This window comes from Protopterus annectens, chromosome 1.part0 (assembly GCF_019279795.1).
Source record: "Protopterus annectens isolate FY-2018-M chromosome 1.part0, PAN1.0, whole genome shotgun sequence".
Lineage (NCBI taxonomy): Eukaryota > Metazoa > Chordata > Ceratodontiformes > Protopteridae > Protopterus > Protopterus annectens.
Genome location: NC_056725.1, coordinates 659976082 through 659996081, shown reverse-complemented (window position 1 = coordinate 659996081; position 20000 = coordinate 659976082). Strand labels below are relative to the sequence as shown.

The window sequence follows — 20000 nt, the reverse complement described above, 5'->3', positions numbered from 1 at the left end:
TATAATATTAAACTCTACATATATTATATTTAAATCTTACTGGCCCTAAGCTTCAAAACACTACTCAAATGTTTTGTCATTAAGACATGGGAACTGGGTAACATTTAACTTAATTTGCCAATATAGTTCATGAGATTCACATTCCACTTCCCAAGGACCTCTTCTATCCAAATAAAACACATTTTCAACAATATAAAACAAAACTTTGTTAAAATTCATACATTGTGTAGAATGCCAGTATAAAGTATTGCTTGGGTCACATTTTCTAATTACATAACAATGTTCATATATTCAAATATATTTTATTTTATGATGGTAATCCACTGAAAATGGCTTTGATGCAGTCAGACAACCTGGTAACCAGAAAAGAAAATAACTATGAACAAAAATAAATACAGAACTTAGTATTTCAACCAAAGCAGTGATAATCATCAGAATGTGAAAACCTTTATTTCAACTGACATTGCTTTTGCACCACACTGTATTTTTTGACAGTATTACATTTATTACCATTTATTTATTTGTTTTACTTCCATGGTAGGCTGTTTGAACCATGAATATTGTTACTACTGGAAACATGTAAGAGAGAAAAAAATCTTTAAAACATAGGGCTTCATCAGGGCTGATGCTGGCAGTAGTTAGAGAGTGTAGTAGGGAGGTTTGACCATTGGTGTAAATGGCTTTTGCTAGGTCACACAGACTGTGACAGTTAATAACTATCTCTACAGATGAGGATGTCATCTGTCAAGAGTACATACAGTAGTCATGGTACTTCCTGTAGACAAAAACTCATACTCTTGGTAAGTAAGAATTATTTACGTTTTTATGTGGTTAACTACCTGGTTGTAAATTATTGTTCTAAGTTTTTTTTTTCCTAAGGTTGGCAAGACAGGGATAGGGTTAACGTCATAGGCATAGGAGTAAGGAGGTTTTGTTTTGGGGACTGGTCTGAATCTATACATTTTCCAAACTGAGGGCATTGTGTTTATGGTGAGAGACGAGTTGTACAGGTGCTTTACACTGAGTAGAATATGATATTCCGTTAACTGAATGAAGCAGGGATTGATGATGTTTGTTTGTGTGGGGGCACCTATGGGGATATTCTCAATTACCTCTTTTATTTTTTTGTTTTTGATTACTTTAAAGTAGAATTGCAGGGATTTGATATAGTTTCATGATCTAGATCTAAGAAAGAGAGAGAGAGAGGCATAGAACAGTTAGCATGGAGAGATGTGAATTTCCTTAGGACGTCAGGGGGTATGAGCTGTCCTGAGGATTTTTCTGTGTTAACTCATAAAAGAGTCACTATCTTCAAGGAGAAGAGCCTGCAGACACTATATCTGACCCAGATATTGCAGGAGCCCTGCCATAAGGCCTTACACCTACACGTTTACTGAGAATTTTGTCAGTGTTAAATAGCCTGCAGTCACTGCATCTGACTCTGACCTCACTTTTGTAGGAGCTCTGCAGTAAGGCCCTACACCTACAAGTTTACTGAGAATTTTGTCAGTGTCTACTGTAAGCATATTTGTCATGAAGAACCTTGCTGCATATTAACTTTAATCAGTTAAATACATGCCTGCTCTGTGATTGAAAGTCTTTGTGAAATAGTCTGTGCTCTCTAAGGACCACTTACTAAGTTGGCCACTGTCACCTTTTGCTTCACCAGTACACCACACTGCATATGACAGTTATTTAGTCTTAGGAAATGTCAGACAACCTGTTTTACTTGCATCTCTTTGTTAATTGCTTTGTTCTGGCTATAAACTGATTGATCTGTTATAAATTGACCTGAGGTTGGGAAGACCCACTTTCTGAAATTTAAAAAAAAGTTCAGTCACAGATTTGCTGTTCTGAACTGTTTGTAAGTTTCTTGGAAGCCATTGCTTGCTTGGGCTAAAGGGAAGTCTCTTGTGTTCATCAGTGGCAGTGGTAAACACTGAACAGCCTGCCTGCCCCTGTGGGAGTGGTTACTGCCTAGAAACTGCAGTTTTATTGGCTATTTTGGGTCAATTCCAAACTCCTTGATCCCCTCATTACATCCGAGTGACGCCTCCAGATGCATCTGCAGTTACCTCCTACTGCTCCTCTAGGCGTCAAATATTACTTGTTCATACTTGCATTAATAATTCCAAAATCATGCTACATACAAGGTATCAGAATATATTATCTTGAAGCATACATGATGGCAAACACAACTGTATTGATATCTGACCTCTGCCAATGAGTATTTGTTAGAATTCTAAGGTAATAACTTAATTTTTAAATGGCTCAGGCCACACCCACTAGGAGTTAAAGGTACACAGTCAAAAGAGTTGTACTGGTGGGAATGAACCCTCTTTTGCGTGTTTTTGCGCATAGCGCAGCGCCACTTAAATCAGGTTTAAACTATTCCCGGCTCCACAAAGTCTGCTCTTCACTTTTTCCCTTAGAACTGTTCCAAATCTCCAAGTAAGCTCTCTATTTTCCTTCTAAAACCCAGCAGTAGCTAGGATAAGTGTCTTATAAGTAAGCACTAATAAACTAAAGCACTACACCCTCTTATACTCCCTTTAAGTACTTGGCTCCCTATTGGTCCTTTTTGATCAAGTCAAAAAGTAATTCCTTATACTATTCTGGCATGTCCAAAAGTCAGTTTCAGGTTTACTCTCCAGTCCAGCTGGTGAATATGGGAATCTTGAGGCAATGTTACAACTGCCTTATGTACACAGACCACCCTCTCCTCTTCCCAACAAACTCAAATACATGTGAGAGATGCAACTATATAGCCAAACTGGAGGCTGAGCTCTTCTCAACATAGTACTGGCATGGTCAGTCTGGAGGAGAAGGTAATCACACACACCACAAATCCAATCTCACATAGACCTATCGCAACAGCAAACCAAACACATAAACACACAAAAACATACTCAGAGGCTCTAAATAAAAATCTGCCCAAGCAACAGAGACCTCCAAAGCAGACGTCCAAGCAACTGCTACCCCACAACAATACCCACGTATCACATAGTTCACAAAGTCAATGTGCCACACAGTCACAGCCCTTAAGGCTAAACAACACACCTAATACACTTGTAATAGGTGACTCTATTGTCAGACACACCGACATCCCTCTCACCAGGCTGAACAAGGAGAAGGTCACTGTAAGCTGCCTGTTGGGTGCCAGGATCCGCCACATAACACAAGTACTCAAGTCACTCCAAAGCAAGTACAAATATGACTCCGTCATTGTCCATGCTGGTGTGAATGACCCGAGACGTACCTCCCTGGATTACATGAAAAGAGACATAGAGGAGCTCTCTGATCATGTGGCCCAGGCCGGTATGACCCTGACCTTGAGTAGCATCTTACCCTCACCAAGAATGATACCACAGTATAAAGACAAAATGATCAATTTCAACAACTGGCTAAAGTATTGGTGTCACTCAAAGGGGATCCAGTGTCTGTCAGCCTGGGATGACATGCTTGACAAGCCACGTTGCTTCACTAGGGACGGCTTGCACCTGTCACCCCTGGGTTTTTGAATACTGGCCAAGGCTCTTGCCACCCCCATAGTGCCTTTTTTAGGCAAGGCTCAAAAGACAAACCCACCTCCTTAGACAACACAAGGAAAAAGAAACTAAGGGTAATGCTGCTCAACGCCAGAAGTCTAAACCTCAAGATGCATGCACTCTAGGCTCTCCTCAGTATGGAGAATATCGATATCTGTGCAGTAACAGAAACCTGGTTCAAGGCTCCCAAGAGCACCCCAGCACTACCAGGCTATACCTCATACCATACTTTTAGGCCCCAAAACTCGGACCGAACCACAAGAGGAGGGGGAGTATTCATATTCATCAAAGATACCCATACCTCCAGGCTAGTGGCACTGCACGAAGCATCTGAGACCATCCATGTGCAACTAACAGTGGGCAAAACTGCCTTCCAGTTTGTAGCCTGCTACAGACCACCTTCCCAAACTCAGGAACCCCACTCGGCTTTCCTGAAGACACCGGAGAATATGATGGTCTCACCAAACACCATTATATTGGGTGACTAACTACCCAAACATAGACTGGGAGCACTACTCAAGCCCCAACACCCTAGCCCAACGGTTCCTAGAATTTATAAACTCAAATGATATGGAACAACTGGTCACCACTCCCACAAGAGGGGAAAACATACTGGACCTGATCATCACCAACATGGGGACTCTATGTTCCATACCAGAGGTATACCCCTCATTGGTAAGATCTGACCATAAATTAATCACTATGGACATCCATATCCTGTCCCCACCCCCAGCAAAGGAAACCACGGTCAAAAACTTCTCAACAACAAGCTTCCCACTTCTCAAAACCGAGGTGGAATCCTTCAAAGCCCCAGGGCCAGTGGAAAATACGGCCCAAACCTCAGAATCCTTACATTCTATGGATACCTACAGGAATGCATGGATCGTGCTATCCCAAAGACACACTTCTCCAAAGGCAGGAGACCTGTCTGGTGGACCCCAGCCATAAATAAGCTATACAACAGAAGGAGGAAGCTACTACATGATAGAGCAAAATCCCTGAAAGGGAAGACAACTCTGATCAGTACTAGCAAGAAACTACGATCCCTCATAAAATCATCTAAGGCTAGCTTCGAAAGAAAAATTGCAAAAGACGCTAAAGATAATCACAAGGCTTTCTTTAGTTATGTTAGAAACCTGAGTGTAAATTCCCAGACATGCTCCGAGTTAGTGCAAAATGACAAAAAATACACTGAACCCACAGACATTGCCAACATCCTGGCAGACAGGTTCAGTGTAAACTTCTCCCCCCCCTCCCCCCCAAATGAGTAAATGACTATCCCAACAGAGTGTAGCCTCCCTGACATCACAGATGCACAGGAGAGAGCTGCCCTCTCCAAAGCAAAAAACACAGCATCAATGGGACCAGACGGTGTATCGGGCTGCGTTTTACATGAGCTCCAAGAAGAACTGAACCCTCACTTAAAATCACTGTTCAGTCTCAGCCTTACAACAGGAAATGTACCCAAAGAATGGCATACAGCAACAGTGGTCCCACTCCATAAAGGTGGTGCCACAATGGACCCCGGAAACTATCTCCCTATAAGCCTAACTAGCCTGGTCTGCAAAGCTATGGAGCGTATCATAATGGAACTCATAAACAAAGACATTGGGAACCTCCAAACACTGGATCCTACCCCAATTCGGCTTTAAGGGCAGATCTTGCCTCTTGAACCTGGTCAATTTCTTTGAAACAGTCACCAAGGCCATAGGTGAAAGGAAGGTAGTCCACACAGTCTACCTTGACCTTGCAAAAGCCTTCGACACAATACCCCACTCGGGCATCATAAATAAGCTCACCAGCTTAAATATCAACCCCTATGTCACAAGATGGGTTGCAAACTGGCTTAGAGATAGAAACCACATGGTCAGAATTGCAGGTGCCATGTTAGACTCTAAACCAGTTACAAGTGGTGTCCCACAAGGCTCAGTCCTGGGACCTCTCTTGTTCAGTATATATTTCTCTGAGGTACAGGCTAACACAGGAGGACTATGGCTGACAAAGTTTGCAGATGACTGCAAACTGGGGGCCATAATCGACTCACCGGCTGACACAAGCATCCTCCAAAAAGGTCTCACAGAGACGGATAACTGGTGCCAGAGCCATGGCCTAAAGCTAAATGCCAAAAAGTGCATAGTCATCCCCTTTGGGAAAAACAAAGTGCCCACAAATTACCACATAGGTGGTAATCCATTAAGTACGGAATAAGTAATTAGGGATTTGGGGACCCAAGTAGATTGCAATCTCTCCTTTGACAATCACATTACCAAAGTGGTTAGAAAGACATTCTATATAGCCCACCTTATCATGAAGGGGGTCACATCTAGATCAAGAGAGGTCATTGTGCCCCTCTACTCATCACTCATCAGGCCCATAATTGAATACAATGCCCCATTTGGGATGTACCTTACCCGACACCTGCTACAACTAGAAAGACCCCAAAAGTACCTCACCAAGAGGATCAAGGGACTCAAACAGATGCCCTATGCAGTTAGGCTAAAGAAACTCGAGCTCTACTCAGTTGCTTACCGCCTACTCAGAGGCAATCTGTGCCTGACGTATAAAGCCATGTCCAACCCAGAATTAATGGACATGCTCCACCTCAAGAAATCCAAATCCATCAGAACTACATGCTCCAGTGACTTAAACCTCAGCACAGAAATAAATAGAACATGCTGGAGGGACAGATTCATATCCCAGAGGCTCCCCTCACTCTGGAACAAAATCCCAATCCATGTCAGACAGAGCCCCTCAATGACCCTCTTCAAGAAGAATCTTGACATTTGGATGGGAGATCATAAATGTACCCCTGGGATCTCTTCTGTGTCACTGCTAGACAGAGGCATGGTAAACCAACCTTAAATGGGCTATCTTCTATGACCTACTATACAGAGGCACAGTCAACTAATCTAAGAAGGGTGGCGAAAGCCAAACACACTCTGGCTAGGCTTGTAAATGCCCTAGGGCAGATAGCCTAGTATCAGCCTATTAACCTATGAACCACTACAATTCTTTACCCTACCCCCCCAATTCTCACCCACCATTGTTACACTAATATTATACTTCCTACATACATATTTCAATTGTGACTGTTATTCCAAAACCCTCCCTAAATGACCATACTACTTCTACACATATACTTCAGTTTCGTTTCCAACTTCCCTATCTATATTTAATTTTTAGCCCCATTCCCAACTATCTTTCTCCCTCTCATACTGCTATGCACTATATCCATTTATAATCACAACCCACCCTAATAGTACCTACATATTCCACACTGTATCATCATCTTTTCCCAAATAAACCTTAATTTCTTCTCACTTTGACTACACTTTTATACTCTAACTTTTAATACCCCCTCTATTCCTTACATTCCAGAGAAGATACCTGGACAACCTACCTCTCTTCTTTTACAGAAAATACTTCTCTCCTTACCTATCCTCTTCCCGATTTCCAAATCCACCATCACAAAACCTCCTACTGTCTTGCAGTGTCTTGTTTCCTTCTTCATTTCTACTTCCCCACTACCTGACATCTATAAAATATGGATTCCTGTACTCAATTATGCTACTCTGCAGCTTATCCTCTATTCTTCTCCTCCCACTTTGCCATCTTTCATCCAACCACATCTTAACAACATATCATATCTCGTAAACCCAGAAAAACTACAAAGAAACTTGAGAAAATGAAACAAAACACAGGATCCGATCCAACTTGAACCACTCAGTGAAGTTTATTGTAAAGCACTTTTCGTCAACACTAATGGAAGAAGTTTTCCATTAGTGTTGACGAAAAGTGCTTTACAATAAACTGCAGTGAGTGGTTCAAGTTAGATCGGAGCCTGTAATATATCACATCTCCCCAAATCTCTCCCAACTACCTTGCAGTCCAGGTCCCCAATAAGACGCCCCACTGGCACAGCTATAGGGACCAGATCTCAGCTAGCTGGGCAAGATAAAATCTCCAACACCCTCTCTGTCCAACCAGTGCTTCGTATCTCTGCCCAAGTAGCTGACACACACACTTTGAGATAAGAGTTTATACAACCACACAGACACTTCTGGGGAAGGCTGGCACAGGTTCGCCAGCTGTGCCCCTTTTAACCAGACTATATGGTAGTACCACTGGCCACCATCCAGCTAATATTTATCAGCTACTCAAAGGCCCTTAAAAGGGTGTCCAATTATTACTGTGCAATATTATTTAATTGGTAGTATAACTAAACTGTCAAGGCTTATTAGAGTGACTTGGTACAGGATCCTTATATGCATGCAATGTACTCTTAGAGCTTAACTTATCTCTACACAAACAAGCCACAGTTAAAAGTTTTTAAAATATTTAATAATACATAATTAAAACCACAAGACAATACTTTCTACTACACAGTGCTAGTCAAGAGCTCAGAGATCACACAGAAATACTTAAAATAATTCAGTAGTACAGTTCTGACATCACAGAAAAACACATTCTAATCTTTCTAGTTTCTAGCTATTTCTAAAAGAAAAACACAAGTCTAAGATAACTTACATATGAGCAGGACAGTGCTGTGAGTTGGATAGTCAAGTCAAAAATGCTTTCTAACCTCCGGTTCTCTCTGTTTAAAGTGAAACTGCAGTTCTGATAAACATTACATCATTCTTTCACTTACTTGGTGATCCCAGGCCAACAGAAATTGCATTTACATTCTTTTACACCTAGGCAGAAACCACAGCAATAAAGGACATTTATGCATGCAAATTCTGGTCATTAACTTTAGTCTTAAAAAAGTCGGGAAGCCTTCATCTAGCCCGGCTGGAGCCGAATTGTAAACATCAAAGACAGTCACGAAATAATTGAACTTCAAAGGACAGACAAGAAATGCTTGACTTAGCTTTCTTTGCAGCAGAGGGCAATGTTGCTACATTCTTTTAAGTTCAACATTTCATTGCATATTCTTTCATTTAAGAAAACAAGCCTGCATTTCTACATTTATATTTACAAATGATAGGATTTTATACATAATTCTATCTGGCTAGGCTGGCAGCCTTCATCTACCTTCACCCAGTCTCCACAGGCTGATTAATTGCACTTCAACTCAAACTAAACCAACATTAAGTGCAATAATCCTCTCCAAAAACAAGTATGCATTAATTCCACAATATACTAAAATCCGTCTAGGGAGGAGATATACACCCTAATCCTGGCCACGCCTATCGCAAGAAACACAAAGATAATTCTCTCCCCCACTTACTTCCTTAACCAAACAGCAGTCAGTCCTCAACCCTGGTGAAATAATTTTTGCTGCAGTAAATGTTAGAAATATAATTGCAGAACTACATGCCTGGATTATACAATATAAGCCTGATGTTCTCTCTAACTAAAACTTGGCTTAAACCCAGCATAACTGACTCTGAGGTTATATCTCCTGGCTATAATATCATCCGTAACGATAGCATATCAAGGAAAGGTGGTGGTACTGTTTTAATATTTCCCAATACCTACCACATTTCCCCTTATACCAAACCAACACAAAAATTCAGTTCAGCAGAGTTTCTTATTGCTTTCTTTAAAAAAACAAACAAGTATAAACAAATATTTATTATTGTCCTTCATATGCCTCCTGGCAACAATACAGCTATGCTGGAAGATATCCTACATTGGATATCCATAATATTTCCACAAGAAAAAAATTTACGAGGTGGTGTGAATGCCGGGTCTATATTAAATCACCAAACGCTTAAAAAAGTGAATGATGATTAATCGACCCTATGTAAGCGAAAGCTTACAATGTTGACGTGTCAGAACAGTGATTTTTTTTCCAAGGGAAAAAAATTGTTCTTCCAACAAAAAAAAATAAAAAATAAAACAAAAATTTCAAACATTTCATTAAGTGGGGGGCTCCCCCACCCACACTTAAACATATCAACTTTGAGACCTCACTACAGTGCCGAAAATGACAAAGTACTAAAGCGACCAAGCAAATTCTTTCCCAGGGAAAGAATTTACTTAACAGCCAATTCGATATTTTGCATTTTCAGCCTTTTAAGTTCGACCAAGACGCATTCAAAAGAATGTGTCTTCGGTCTTGTAATATAGACCCTGAATGTCAATTGGTTGGACATAAACTCTACCTCCCCTGAATCTAGAATGAACTTATCTGGTTTCACACAACTAATTAATATCCCCACACATTATATTAAGACATCACATTCTCTATTAGACTGGATCCTAGTGTCAGACCCTAGCAAATACTCTACCACAGGTACAATGTTAGACTCCCTCAGTGATCATCTTCCTACCTCTACGACTAGACATCTCACACACTTAGTAAAACTGCATATTTATAAAACATGTAACCTTTCAAAGTTTAACCCAGAAAAGTTCATGTACACTATTATGTATTAACTGAAACTTCCTAAAAATCTTCCCCTTAGATGATGCTGCAATTGAATCCAATACAACTTTTGTAAATATTCTAAATAGCCTTAGAACTCCTAGAAGGAAGTTAATGAAAACAAATACTGCAAATTGGATATCCAAAAAGAATAAAATGCTAATGCATGATAGAGGAAAAGCATGGAAAGAATGACAAAAATATAAAACTCCTCGATATCTTGAAAACTTCAGAATGGTTTGCAATCATACTAAAAAGCAAACAGACAAAAACTATACTATAACAAATTTCAGAATAATACTAAACACAACCCTAAAAAATGTTGGACATCCATTAAAGAAATCTTATATCCAAGCCAAAAATTCAACCCAAACCCATCCCATGATAGCTCACCACTCAAAACTGAATTTCAATTCTTATTTTATAGATAGTATAGCATTTCTAACTAAGGATTCATCTGCATCTAATCCCATCCCTGCCCAACAGCCACATATCACCACATCCACTTTTACCTTCAAAACTGTGCCTATACCCTATATAAAACTACTCAAACAGACAAACTGTGCTCTTCTTCAACTGATGACCTTTCAAGAGAGTATATATAAATAACAGCCAGAAGCATTGCCTACCCTATCTCAATCCTTATAAGCAGGTCAGTTCAGGAATCCCACATTCCCTCTCTCTGGAAGAAGTCGCACATTATCCCTCTGCACAAATGAGGAAATTAAACAGACATTAATAACTTTAGACCTTTAGCAATCTTATCTCTCCTAATAAATACTTGAAAACATATTCAAAAACAATTGCTAAACTATTGCCTGCAGGAGGAACTCCTGTTATCTGCACAACATGGCTTCCGTCCCTACCATAGTACTAGCCATACCCTTCTAACCTATACAGATACTGTCAACAAAGCTAGAGATAATGTCAAACTTGTCTCCTCCTCATTTCTAGACTTGTCTAAAGCCTTCAGCACAGTTTGTCACAGCAAACTTCAACTTCAAATGTCCTCAATAGGTCTCTCTCAGCCCACCCGTTTGTGGTTCAAACGCTACCTGTCCAATAGGTATCAGTCAGTAAAACAAACTTCAAGGTCTCTCCTTACCTCTCAGTCACCATCAGTGTACCACAAGCCTCTGTCCTTGGTCCCCTCCTCTAACATTTTCACCAACACCCTCTACACTTCCACACAACAGGTCACCCTAATACAATGTGCAGATGATTCCACTGATTTGCACATCTGACATAATGGTACACCTCCAAAAAATTACTCAGGAAGCTTAACAGCCACTGTTAACATGGCTTCATAACTCACAACTCATGCTCAACCCCAAAAGACCAAACTGCTGCTTTTCCCCCAAAATCCCTCTCTCATAAACAAACAAAATTTAAAGTCCTCTCTCTTGATAATACAACATTGAAGTCACCTCTCATAGCATACTCTTAGAGGTCATAGTGGATGATAATCTTACATTCGACCCACATATACAAAACTGCATAATAAAAACTCATTAAAAACTAGGGATGCTTTACAGTGCCAAAAACTCTCACTGACACAACTAAAACTACACTTGTGACTACTTATCTCCTCCCTGCTATTCTTTATGGTGCACCCATTCTTATTAACCTCCAAGCTTCACAAAAATTAAAACTTGAACAAGGCTATAACAAAGTTGCTAAATCTGCAGCACATACTCCTTTCAGAACCCACCACTGTATAGGACTGAAAAGCCTAAACTAATTAGAACTGCCACATCATCTAACATATACACAACTTGCCACCTATCAAATTATCCAGCATCCATCTGCCTGTCTAGTACTAAAAAGCATTCTAAACAACTGTGTTCCCAGTCAGTCACTGCAATGCAGTGACCAAACCTCCTGTCTACAAACCTATCAAATCTGCAGGGCATTGTCTGTATTCGTACAAGGCTGCTAAGCCCTGGAACTCCTTTCTTGTATCCATCAGGCCTGTACCCCTCCCTCGCATATTTCAAAACCACTTCCTAGGTAAAATCTGGCTCTGTTCTTGCTCAAATCCAGGATAAACTATATCCCTAAATGTGAACAAGCAGCTTTTCATTCCTTATACCCCCTTACTCTCCCTTCTCCACTTACTTCCTTATTGCTATCAAATTCTCTTCTCTGACTTTCTCTCTAAATATATAATAAACCTGTTTTTCTCTCACTTCGTATTAAAATTCCTATTTGTATAAGACTAACTTACATGTAATTTCTCTTCAAGCTATCTAAAATTTCTCTAATTATTAAATGCTTGTCATATGCCTTGTACTGATTTTTAACCAATGTTTTTATATTATGTCTACTTTGTTATAATTATTTATACTGCATATGTTTTTGTTTTATTTTTGAAGATTGTAAAATTATTGTTCTTAAAATGTTTTGTACGTATTTGGAGCCTTTCTCCCCAGGCCTCTACTGAAAGTGGGCTTGCTTATACCTAGTCGGACTTTCCCGGTAATCAAATGTCAATCACTAAAGAAATAAATAATAGTCAATAAAGGGGAGAGCAAGATCTAAATGGCCAACGTGGTGATTGCTGTTACCTACCTTTTTCTCAAAGGGGTGAGCCACTTAGGACCTGCACAATCAGCTCATAGATGTTGTCCTCAACCTTCTTATGCTTCTCAAAGTATGTGCACTTTCTCCCAGTCATAAAGGAATGTTGTCCAAGTTGACATTCTGTAAGATTTGAAAGGTAAAATTACAGACTGGAATGAACATATGCAGCATTAGCTGATCTGCATTATATAGCAGGATTTCAGTATATAATAGTGACTATAGACAAGCAGAAATTTGATAAAGACTGTTAAAAGAAAATATCCAAAGACAAAAATTTTGAGAACAGAAATTATTGCATCTGCAGTAAAAAAGTATATCTACATTTGCTATGAAGGACCTACAATTCAAGCATCCCTTTAAGCATGCTACTGGAGTTTCTGCAAAGCCATTGTTTTGTAGTGTTTTAAATAGAATTAGATAGATGGTGTCATGAAAGGAGATACTGTCAGCCCAGCTATCTGAAATTTTGTAAATAATTATATGCCATTTGTGAATATCACCATATAATCGAAATCTTGAAACACTGAAAATGTAAGAAAACACAACAACCTACAAAAACAAACCATTTAAAAGCTCTAAGCAGGTAGGCAAGCCTCCCTACACACCTCACGTGGGGGGCTGTGCCCCCCATACCCCCCCGCTACCTAAATATACCAACTCCGAGATCGCACTACAGTGCAGAAAGGGGAAATCTTCCATTTCCGCGCTGTGCAGAGATCTCTGTTAAAAGATTCAAAGTTTCAAGACTTCGATCATATGGTGTCGGCCATATCAGATTCAAAGTTTTGAAACTTCGATCTTCTGATATAGACCCATACAGAAGTGTGTGTTGAACATGATTTTTATAGTATTGAGCTTAAAGATGTATCCACAGTGTCCATGCTGGATTAGAACAGAAATGTATATACACTATTGTAACTGTTTAAATGTATATATTTTAACAATGGAAACTGAAACACAAGAAGTTAACTTTAGAAGAATAGCTGAAAATTTTAATTACTTTATGACCATGTAATAAAAAGATGTTATCTCTCAGTTTCAGTGCAGTAACAGACACAATGTCTGGAGCTAGAAGTTTTTTGCATTGTCTTGGAAGTGTTTATTTTTTTATGACTTTCAGGATCTGCCTTAGATCTAAGGGAAAAATGTTTATGTATTTTCACAGTTAGATGTTAAATGCTGTTGTTTTTGAGCCTGGGAACTGAAATCAGATGACAAGAAATCTCATTCTGCAAGTGTCCCAGCAGTAATATTTGGGATATTAATTTGGGAACTCTGTGAGAGTGAGAGAGACTTAGCATTTTGTATTTTGTCTTTGAGCTGACAAGAACATCCACTCACCACATCTGCCTTGTTGCTCTGTAAACAAGTTAACTAGGGTATAATAATGCTCTTGGATTCAGTCAGAAATACAATGAGGTACAGTTTAGATGTTTTCTTTATTTATTTGAGACTGTCCTGCAATTTTGCTTTAAATATTCCTGTGATTTTGAACTCTGATGTAACTATGATTATATACTGAGTATTTTCGGGTCTACATCACGTAGTTGAAATTCTGCAAGTCTGAACACCATATGTTCGAACCTATATGTTCGAACTTAGAGAATTTCGAACAAGCAAAAAAAAAAAAAAAAGAGAAAATAAAGGGTTGTAAGAAGGGGGGCAAGCACCCCTGTACCCCCCAGATCCCCTGCTCTTTAAATATACCAACTCTGAGACTGCACTACAATGCGGTAAAGGGAATTTTCTTGGCTTGCCCCCCAGCTTATAACTTGCCAGGAAGTTGTTCCTGTTTTTTTATTTTTTTTTTAATTCGAACTATGACAACTTTGAACATATGGTCTTGACCATATAATGTTCAAAGTTGTCATACTTCAACTACATGATACAGACCCAGTATTTTTTTGTTCTTTTATTATTTATAATTATTATAACTTTTCATTGTGACTGATATTTGTGAGACATATTTAAGTTCTGAGAGTACTTGCATATTTATTTGGTGACACTGTGAGCCACTCCTAATAGTCTTGCTCTTGGTCAAACTACCATTTGTATTAACAGTAACATTACACAGTAAGATTGGACACCCTTTGTTAATGGCCTTAAAGTAGCTGATAAGGATGTGGCTGGTGGCAGTGATAACTTCCTTATAGTCTGGGCAGAAAAGGGCATAACTAGTAAACCTGTGCCAGTCTTTTCCCAGATATATATGTGTGTGTGTGTGTGTGTGTGTGTGTGTGTGTGTGTGTGTGTGTGTGTGTGTGTGTGTGTAAATCAAACCTCAAAGTGCGTGTGTGTCACCTACTTGGGCAGGGACACGAAGCACTGGTTGGAGAGACAGGGCATTGAAGGTCTTGGCTTGGCCACTCAGCTGAGATGTCAACTCTATAGCTGTGCCAGTGGGGAGTCTTACTGGGGATCTGCAGAAAGAGGGATAAACCAATGCCAGACTTACTGTAGTCTCTGTATGCTCTTAAGAGAAACTGCACTTGATGCAGAGAGCTGTATCTGGAAATACTGTGTGTGTAACTTGTCATCCTCCCAATGTACATCCCCCACTGGTGCTAGTGGTAAGGACTGAGACTCCATTATTGGACCAGTGTTGGGTCATCACAGATGGCATTATGGAAAAAATTAATGTTATGTACTTGAAATAATGCCAGATCTCTATGACTGAGTCTATTCTCTGTAAGCCCTAGGGATAAGGCTGAGGCATTACGATCATTCAGCAATCCAGACTTTACCAAACTACTTAGTACCGCCTCTCCTCATGAGGTACCACACTGCTCTCCTTTTCTAGATCTAAGGTTAGCCATGTCAAAGTAAATATAAATATATATAATCAACAAAAAGGGAAAAAGTACAGTTTTGTACCTACCATAAATGTAGATGCTAGAGTGCTAATACAGCTGCAGTCATAACAGATGGGTTTTCTTGCCGTCAGGCAGGTCCTCGGATGGCCGAATTCCAAAGTCTAGGTCCGGTGTCGGCTGTCGTCGCTTCCTCCCTGACGTCAGTGCAACAGGGGTATAAAAGATCCAGCCGACACCATTTTCTTCAGTTTTTCATGCCCCAGATGTCAGGTGCCCCCAGAAGGAAGGCAATACATAAGATTATGTAATAATGCAATGCAATATAATCAAAAAACAGTAGTTGCAAGCAAATACACCATAAAAGCATACCCCTAGAGGGGAGGGAGGGAAACCTGGACTGCAGCTGTATTAGCACTCGAACATCTACATTTATGGTAGGTACAAAACTGTACTATGTTCATCGTGCATACAGCTGCAGTCATAACAGATGGGTTGAATCCCAAAGCTAAAAAAAAAGGGTGGCAGGCACTAGGTGGAACTAGGAAGAGCCAGGATGCCCTGCAAGACTGCAGTGGCAAAGCCTGCTCTAGATTTGGAGTATAATGGTAGGTGATAGTGCTTGGAGAAGGTATGTACGGAACTCCAAGTGGCTGCTTCCAAAATATCTTTGGTAGGAACCCCCCTGAGGAAAGCTGCAGAGGTAGCTGTGGCCCTTGTGGCGTGAGATCTGATGCCTGTAGGTACAGATTTACCATGAAGAGAGTAACAAAAGCGTATGCAGTGGGCTATCCACTTTGAGATTGTCTGTTTGGAAATAGGCTTCCCTTGAGCTCCTGCAGCATAGGATACAAAGAGTTGTTCTGATTTTCTGAAAGGCTTTGTTCTGTCCAAATAATAACGCAGCTGTCTGTGAATGTCCAAGGAATGTAGTAGTCTTTCCCCTTTGTTTTGAGGGTTAGGGTAGAAGGTAGGTAAGTGGATAGCCTGATTCAAGGCTACCCTGGATACTACCTTTGGCATAAAGGACGGATTGGTTCGTAAGGTAACTCTGTCTTGATGGAAAATGATGAAAGGCTGCACAGCCATGAGGGCTTGTAGTTCTGAAACCCTGCGAGCTGAAGTGATTGCCAGGAGGAAGGCTGTTTTCCAAGACAAGTATTGCAGTTCTGTTGAAGCAGCTGGCTCAAAAGGAGGCAAGGTCAGTTTTTCTAGTATGAAATTGAGGTCCCAAGCAGGTACTGGTTGTTTCCTTGGGGGTTTTATATTCTTAGCCCCTCTGAGGAACTGTCTTAAGAGGGGGTGAGAGAATAAAGGGGTATCAGTGCTGTATTTTGCAGAAATGGCTGAGGCATGGATTTTGATGGAGGAGAATGAAAGTCCATTGCTTAGCATCTCAGCTAGGTACTGTAATATTTGGGGTAAATTCAGTATTCCAGGATTCTGACCCTTTTTCTCATTCCAGGCACAAAACTGTTTCCATTTTGCAGAGTAGGCTTTTCTTGTAGAAGGTCTTCTGGCCTCCAAAATGACATCCTGCACCTCCTTGGACAGTAGGGCCTGTTGTGAATTTAAGGAATCTTCCATACGGCTAGATTGAGTGTTTTCAGCTGACTGTGTAGAGTTTTGAAGTTGTGCTGAGTCAGTAGAAGAGGCATTAGAGGCAGGAGCCATGGTGGGGAATGCATCAGGCTTTTCAGGAGTGGGTACCAGTGCTGTCTTGGCCAGTCTGGAGCAATGAGAATCATCTTTGGTCTGTCTGCTCTGGTTTTTAATAGAACTTTGGGCAGCAGAGGGAGAGGTGGAAAGGCATAAACTGTCATTGTTGCCCAACTGAAGGAGAGTGCGTCCACCTTCCAGGCCTGTGTATGAAAGGTCCTTAAGCAGAATTTTGCCAATTGGTGATTTCTGTGGGAGGCAAAGAGATCTATGTCTGGCCTTCCCCATGCTTGAGTTATCCTTGTGAAAACTTGAGGATGCAACTTCCATTTGTGTGGATCTGTCATATTTCTGCTTAGGTTGTCTGCCAGTGTGTTTTCCTTGCCTGGCAGGTACTGTGCTTGAAGCTCGATTTGTAATTCTAGAGCCATGTTCCAAAGAGACATGGCTTGCCTGCATAGGGGGTATGAATGGGTACCTCCCTATTTGTTTATGTACCACATTACTGTGGTGTTGTCTGTCCTTATCAATAGCTGGCCTGGATGCAGTAGGTCTTTGAAAGCTATAATAGCATTTATTACTGCTAGCATTTCCTTCTGATTGATGTGTAGGTGCTTTTCTTTTTGGGACCATTTGCCCTGAATGCACCGATCTGTCATGTGCGCCCCCCAGGCGTAGTCCGAGGCATCTGTTGTGATTATTTGATTTGCTTGAAGCTTGCAGAATGGGAGACTAGTGTTTCTTTGGCATGCTTGAGCCCACCATAGAAATTCCTTTTGAAGACTTGGAATTAGTGGTATTATTGTTTCCAAACTGTGGCTGTGTTGAGACCATAGGTTTTTTAGGTACCATTGAAATTTCCTCATATGCAGCTTTGCACACGGGATTAGTAGAATGCAAGATGCCATGAATCCCAGAGCCTGCAGGATTTTCCTTGCAGTCAGCCTGGTGAAAGTTGCTAGTTTTCTGAAGTATTGAGTTAGTTGCCCTTGTTTCTCTGGCGTGAGGTAGGCCATCTGGGTGTTTGTATCCAAGCTGGCACCCAGGAAAATTATTGTTTGAGAGGGTATTAGTCTTGATTTCTTTTTGTTGACTGTGTATTCCAGAGAATTCAACAACATTATTACAAATGCCAGATGTTTCATAAGTATGTGCTTGCTGTCTGCTTGCATCAGGCAGTCATCCAGATATGGGTATATTTGTATCCCTTGAAGTCTGCAGTAGGCGATTACTGATGCCAGGCATTTCGTGAACACTCTGGGTGCAGTAGATAAGCCAAAGGGCAATGCAGAGAATTGATAATGGGTTGAACCTGCAAGAAATCTGAGGTATCTTCTGCAATCTTGTCTGATTGGGACATGCAGGTATGCCTCCTTGAGGTCCAATGTTACCAGCCAAGACTCCTTGCCCAGCATGGGAAGAAGCTGCTGTAATGTGAGCATCTTGAATTTTGGCACGAGTAAAAAGGTGTTTAGGATGGATAGGTCCAAAATAGGTCTCCAATCTTTTCCCTTCCTTGGTACCAGGAATAGTCTGGAATAAAAACCTTGACTCTGTTCTTGTACAGGTACCTCTTGAATAGCTTTCATGTCCATGAGATCTGAAATTTGTTTCTGTGCCTCTGCCCTTTGATTGTGTGGCAGGTTTGGCATGCCTCTCATTTTTGGAAGGGTGTGAAAGTGAAATCTGTAGCCTCTGTCTATAATGTCCAGGATCCATTTGTCTTTTGTGACAACATGCCAATTTTTTGAAAATAATGCCAGTTTTCCGCCTAAAGGTGCTGCCATTTGAGCCTTGCTTGGCATGCAAAGGGGAATGTCATTGGTTCTGCTTTCTGAATGGCTGTGAACTATCCTCACCACCTCTTTGTTTGGGTGCTTGCCATTGTCTGCCTCTAAATGATCCTTGAGATTGCCCTCTGCCCCTTGGGCGCCTGTATCTACCTCTTTGGGGTCTGTCCGTGGCTGTAAAGGACCAATTTTGTGAAGGCCAATTTCTACTGAAACGTGGAGGTTGTACCTGTAGGAAATCTTTTACTGTTTGCATTGATTTTGCCTTCTCCTCCATTTTCTTTAATACCTCCTCAGCTTTAACACCAAACAATACATCTTTTTGCAGAGGGGCATCTAGTAATTTAGCTTTGACATGATCTGGTAAAGTTTGCTCTTTGAGCCAGGCATGCCTACGTATGACTGATCCTGTAACAGCAGCTCTGCATGAGGCCTCTAAAGCATCAAAACCACATTGCAAGGTATGTTTACGCACTTGTTCTGCACTATGTATCAAATCCTGCAACTCCTTCAAGTCTGGTTGTTCAGGTTGTGACATTTTGTTTCTCAAGTGTGATAACAGAAATTGTTGATACTTTAACATATGGAACTGACAGTTTAATGCCCTCATGGTTAAGGTGGCCGAGGTGTAAACCTTTTTCCCCCACCTGTCTAAAGCTCTGGAATCTCTCTCTGAAGGTAATGGATTTTTAGCAGTGGAGGCCTTAATTCCCTTGGGACCCTGTGATATAGTTTCTGGGTCAGCCGCATGGCTTTTGTATAGGAATTGGTGTGAGTCAGGAACCCGGTAATACCTGTCAGGCTTGACTGGAGCTGGAGGTAAAGAATCTGGGTTAAGGCAGGCCTCCGAATACACGTCATCTAGAATGTCTAAGACAGGAGGTATAGCCAGAGGCCTGTGCTGAGGGAGCAAGAGGAAATCCCTAAGCCTTTTCTTGGAGTCTGAGTACTCTTGGCCTTCCCAGTGGAAATGTTCCCTCAAGGTATGCAAGGTTTCCCCAAGAGAGTAATCCTCGGGGGGGGGGGGGACAGAGGGAATGGACTCCTCTGCAACTGAATCTTCAAAAGGGGAGTAAGAATGTTCCTGGTCTTCAGAATGTTCTGAAATAATGGAGGCCTGGTCCGAGGAGGGGGATTCTTCCTCCACTCTGGGTCTTTTGTCTGGGGGGGGGGGTTTGAGAACCCCTAATAAGAGTAATCAAATCCTCAGCCATTTTGAGCATTGCTTTTTAGGCAT

The 20000-nt window shown here is 40.9% G+C and overlaps 1 protein-coding gene across 3 annotated transcripts in view; it reads right to left on the bottom strand.

The window, feature by feature from the left end:
• SYTL3 (synaptotagmin like 3) overlaps positions 1 to 20000 on the bottom strand; it is a 1329495-nt gene that overhangs the window by 1101334 nt on the left and 208161 nt on the right. For all 3 annotated transcript variants that reach the window (XM_044061986.1, XM_044061992.1, XM_044062018.1), the window contains exon 2: positions 12493 to 12624. The gene's annotated coding sequence lies outside the window, so the exon portion shown is untranslated. The remainder of the gene's footprint in view (positions 1 to 12492; positions 12625 to 20000) is intronic.